Source organism: Octodon degus, unplaced genomic scaffold, assembly GCF_000260255.1.
Source record: "Octodon degus isolate 3935 unplaced genomic scaffold, OctDeg1.0 scaffold00047, whole genome shotgun sequence".
Lineage (NCBI taxonomy): Eukaryota > Metazoa > Chordata > Mammalia > Rodentia > Octodontidae > Octodon > Octodon degus.
This window is the reverse complement of record NW_004524623.1, coordinates 9,363,931-9,369,930: the sequence shown is the minus strand read 5'-3', so window position 1 is coordinate 9,369,930 and position 6,000 is coordinate 9,363,931.

Genomic DNA, 6,000 nt, shown 5'->3' with positions numbered 1-6,000 from the left:
CCCCCCCAGAACCCCCAGAAGGAATGCAATCACTAGTTAATGCAAACACATATTAATAAAAAATAAAAACCAAAAGAAATACCAAGACCAAAACCAAGTCTAAAAGATTCAGGGCTGAAATGGCAATGAACTCTTGCAGAAAAAGAATCCGAAGAACTGTAAACTCTAAATGCAGAAATGTCTCCTTCTCTTTAAAATGAAGCCAAATAGATTTTGATGCTTCCACTCAATTGAGAAAAAAAAAATCTTTGCAAAGGCCAAAACTCTATCTTATTTATATTTCTATCAGCTGGCAAATTGTCTGGCACATAGTAGGCAGTCGCTGGACATTTGTTGATGATAGTGTGAACACCGTGGCGTGAGTCCCCTGCCGTGCTGTGACTTTCTAATGCTTTGTATTGTGTGGACTTTACAGACTTCTCTGCAACAATTTGACTTGGATATGAAGCCAGAAAACAAGAATGGCTTTCTGAGCTCCATCTTCCTGTCACAATGGCTCTATCCTACAGAGCCACGATGTAAACGCTCAGCCTCCCCAGTGAATCCAAAAGCTGTGATTTTCTTGTGATTCTCTCCTTATAAAAAGCCCAAGATTGCGCTTATGTTTGTGACTCTGTGTTGACTGCAGGTTTTGATGTTGTTGCCAGATCCCGTCTCATACTGTCAAATTTTGTTTTATGTTCCCTTATTTTTTCAACCAGTTCAAGGGGGAGAAATGCTAATTACCATGGCTTAATAGCGGTTCTGAACTGCACCAGAACACCAGGGTCTCACGAATACCTGTCACCACAGAAGTTTTCAATTACCATAATTCCATTCCATTCAAATTACCATAATTGCCCTCCATTAATGCAACTTTCTTAAAGCTGAAACATCAAAGAAGCTGGCACTCACATTAACTTAGTTGACTGCTTGCAGAAATAAGCAGTGTCTGTCCTCTTTGCAAATAGCATGATATTAGCCTGAAAAAAGTATATATTTATCAGAGTACCTATCAGTGCTCTGAGTTCATAAGATCTGTCTTGTTATATTATAGCTATTCTGTCAACATTTGCAAAGACAAAAATATCCATATCTTCCTTCCTAGCTCTTCTGTTCTGGAAGGTGTATAAAAACTGTTCTTCTGAGTATTTCAGCATTTACCACAAGAAGAAAATTCAACCTACATGCATCCATCTATTTGGAGAAAAAGTGTATTTACTACCCCATAGTCATCAGCTCCATTTTTTAAAAATCTTTCATTTGTGTTTTTGGTACAGGTTCTCACTACACAGCTCAGACTCATAGTGATCCTCCTGTCTCAGCCTCCCCAGTGCTGGTATTACAGGTGTGTGCCACCACACCTGGTTTCAGTGGCTGGCTTTGAGCATCCAGGGTTCCTGAGGCTGGTACAGCATGTGGTACTGGGGATCGAACCTGGGTCCTTGCACTTGCCAGACAGGAACTAAGACCACGGAGCTATCTCCCCAGTGCATCAGCTCCATTTTTATTTTTTTTTTATTTTGGATGTATATTTACCATACATATGAATTACATCTGTCATGGGGAGCTGGTACATGCACATAACACTTCTTAAATCTTTATCTCATTTGCTTCTTTTCCTTTCTCTCCCCTCTTGGTCCATCTCCTGGTCCTCTTCCCTTTTGCAAGGGATCTGTCTCCATCTCCTATTATCTTTTTTATTTTGCTCTTTAATTTATTTGTATTTTGGTTTTCTCATATGAGGCAAATCATGCAACGTTTAAGCTTGTGTGTGTGATTCATTTCACTTAAAACTACATTCTCAAGGTGCCCTCATTTTTCTACCCACGACTCAGCTTGTATTTCCTTATGGCAGAGTAGTACTCCATTGTGTGTAAAAGCCATATTTTTCTTTATCTAATCATCTGTGGATGAACATATAGTCCACTTTTAATTACCTCTACTTTCCTGAACTAATATCACAGTCATATTTTTCACTTACAAGTGCAGAGCAAGACCATTTTCCAGTTAAGTAGACTGAGTACAATGCCATCTCTGTCTCTAGCATTTTATCAGAAAGTCATAATTTTATCATCTAAAATAGAAGCATTTCTTTGAATGCTGAGAAACTTCCAGAGGAAAGCAGGCAAAGCAAAAGGTCGCATCATTAGTCGAACTATTAATGTGGTCCCAGAGAGGTCAACAAGTGGAGCAGTTACATAGTCTTCATTAAACTTACCTACATCAACTCATATGGGAGATTTCAAAAAAATGTCAAAATAGGCCCTAAAATAATAAATTCATTTTAACTTCCCAGCAGATGAGCAAAGTTGTTGGCAAGGTTGGAAGAGTGAAAGATTCAGAATAGAGAATTCATCTCTTGGCAGTCAGTCAACAGAAAGATATCCTCGATGAAGCAATCGAGTTAGAGCTAAAACCTGGGGCTTCTCCATTTACTGTGCTTTCAAGTATTTTAGTATACACGTACACTGTTATAGCATTTTGCTCAAATTTAGGTAGAAAATTAACTTAGTTGGTTCATGACACCGGATAGATTTCTATAAACAAGAAGTCTCAGGATACTTGGAAATGATTTGCAGATGTAAAACAAAAACAAACAGATGTATCAGGGAAATTTGGGGAAATAGCATATTAGACCATTTTGTTTTGAATGACTATCCCAAATTTCACTGTTGCCCCCTTGCTTGAATTTCACAGCTTTTTTCTGAATAAAGAGAAATAAAATGTATTGATATATTAGACTAGCAACAGAATGTGTTGTAAGCGGTATGTCACTATTAGACATTGAGTCAAAACTTAAACTATTTTAAACCCTGCAATACAAGATCAGTTCCAACAGTTGGCTGATTCTATAGAATCTGAGTGAATTTTTCTGTTCAGACTCTCAGGAATTGTAGTCACCATTTGTAGGCCTGAATTTCACATTTGTGACCAATAATTTGGAGAATATAATACTCCAGTGAGTTGTTGATGAGATAACTGATCAGAAAGAATTCCATATAGGGACACATACTTGTTCTTGCTCTACTTGACTGAGAGCTCTATGGAGCCTAATACCACCTGGGATTGTGCATGGGAGACAGGAGATGTACAATGACTGTCTATCGAGTTAATTAATGAATGAATGAAAGGAATAAATAAGTTATTAATGCTTTTACAACATGAAAATGTCTACTATTTTGAACCCTCTTGCTTATCACATCAAGAGCAGAATTTATAAATAGTTAAGGTTTTAATAGTCATTTACTTTGAACATTGCAGACCACAATACCTCTAAAAATTATGTTTAGAAATATATATACATGTGCATAGCTACTTTCTTTCACATATATAACCACTATCTTGTCTTTCTGTCTCTTCTCTCTCTTTCTCTCTCTGTCCCTAATTTTATGTATACTTTCTTTTGATTCATTTCTTTCCCTTCCACATTCTTCTTCTATTTACCTTTTTATTTAAAATTACTTAAAAACAAATATTTTTAGTACTCTTTATACTCCTTGAATAAAGCGTTATGATTGCCCCTTACTTTTTATACGAGGTAATTTCAATATTTTAAATAATTTTTCCTGAGGAAAAATCTGATTATGATTAGTTTCACTTCTCAAGAAATCAGAAGCCAATTGCTTTAATTTTAAAAATTAAAAAATTTTCTCTTTCTGATTTGGAATCAAACAGTAATCCTGTAACTCACACTCTTGCCAGCTCCCTCCCATCCCAGACAGGCTTCTGCATCACCCATGTGCTCTCTGTTACTCCACAGCCAGCACTGTCATGTCAGCCACCAGAAATCCCTCTTCTGGGGAAGGAAGCACCCTGACACATGATCGGGCAGAGAGACAAATGTACCAACCAGATTCAGGAGTTCTGCACATCAGTCTGACTCCAACCACTTTCCAGGCAAATAAATTTAAACGAATCACTTAAGATGAGATAGATACATTTAAATGGTTTCTAAAATACCATGAGGACAAGTATACTCACGCTTTCCTATATGTCCAGCTACTTAAGAGGCTAAAGAAGTCAAGACCCAACTGGGCAGCTTAGTAAGACCTTGTCTCAAAGTTAAATAAAACAGAAGAGCTGGGCATATAGCTCAGTGGCAGAGTACTTGCTTCTCATGTTCATGGTCCTGGACTCAATCTCCAGAATCACCAAACAAATAAATAAAATGGAGATAAAAATGAAAAAAGAGCAACACTGAATTCATGGGGCTGTAATGAAACTCAAATTAATGTCAAGAAAAGTATTTGTAGACTTTCTCGGTTTAATAAGTTCAAATTCATGGCATAGTGCCTGTAAGTGGTTTTGTAGCAATGAAAATCACAGCACACACATGACCCTGACCATGTAAGAGCTGTGTCTCAGTTTCCTCCTCTGTGAAATAAGGGGGGAAAATGTACTTAGAAACCTATTGTGAAGTTAGAATGAATTAATATTATACAAATCACCTAAACCAGTCCCTGGCCCACAGTAAGTGCTGTAATTACTTGTGAGTGTTGTCATAACTATTATCAAAGTCCAAATCCTGCTGTGACTTTCCTGCCTGGCATTCGCAGCTGTCCATGCCTTCTTTTCCTCCATTTGCCTTCTCCTCACAAACACACCAACCCTGCTCCAGTTGGACCAGTCTCCCCAGTTCCCTACATTCCAACTCCAACCAATGCTTTATTCATTTAATATTATTTATCTGAAATGTCTTCTTCTCTCTGCCGTACCCATTAATCAATTCCTGTTCAACTCCTATCTCCCCAACTGCTTGAGCCATGTTCTTGCCTTTTCCTGAATTTCAATGGCAGTTTTAATCGAGACTGTTTGCCTGGAATTTTAATTATGTACTTCCTTGCACTGCCACTTAACCACCTAATGTCCACTTTACCTACAGAAACACCTTCGCCTTCTGAGAAGTATTCCCTGAAATTCTATGACTTTAAAGACTGAAACCCATTCCTTGGTCATAGGCCTCCCTAGTTTATAGTCCCTCTTTGAAGAACAGTTATCTTTTTATATCTAGTTGTGTATTTTCATTCCAAAATCTACAGATAATCAGGTCCTTTATATAAAATGCTATGGCCTTTGCATACAACTTATGTATTTCCTCCCATTACTTTAAATCATCTCTAGCTTATTTATAACAGCTAATACAATATAAACACTGTGTAAATATTTGTTATAGTACATTGTGGAAATAATGATAAGGGAGAGTCTGTACTTGGTGGTACAATTGTATTTTTTTGCGTATTTTTGATTCAAGGGCCCAGCGAGATAGCTTAATAGTCTAAAGCGCCTACCTGGGGCTGGAGAGATGGCTCAGTGGTCTAAAGCACCTACTTGGAACTAGCTTGGCAAAGCATCAGGGACCGTGGTTCAATCCCCCAGCACCACATGCCAGCCAGCCCCGCCCCCTGGTGGGCTGAGCTGGCCACACACACACACCACACTCTCTCTCTCTCTCTCTCTCTCTCTCTCTCTCTCTCTCTCTCAAATAAATAAAAATAAAATAAAATAAAGCACCTACTTAGGCAAGTTTAGGCAAGCGCTCAGTGACCATGGTTTGATCCCCAGCACCACATGCCATGTGAGCCCTGCCTTTAGGGTGGACTGAGCTGGCAAAATAAAAAAAGATTCAAGATTGATGGCTTGGATCTGTGTATGAAGAACTTGCAGTGTGAAAGCCTGTACTTCAGACAAGAACCTCACCTTTCCTGCACAACAGCTGTCAGTTGTTAGCTGAAGCAATAGCCATGGCTTTGGCTCCTCGGAAAAGCCAGTGTGAGGCAATGAAAGAAGCACAGACCCAAGGGTAACCAAAGCTGTGTGGAAATCTGGTTCTGCTCCTTGTCTCTAAAGCAGTTCTTGAGTGATCAGGTTCTTATACATTTAACTAGTTTAACTGTTAACTATCTGGCACGGATACTGACAAATACATCTTCTTATTGACAGGCCCAGGTTCCCAAACTAGTCTATTTTCAGTTTTAATTATGGGACTTGTCCTTGTTCATTACCATATACTATTGAAGA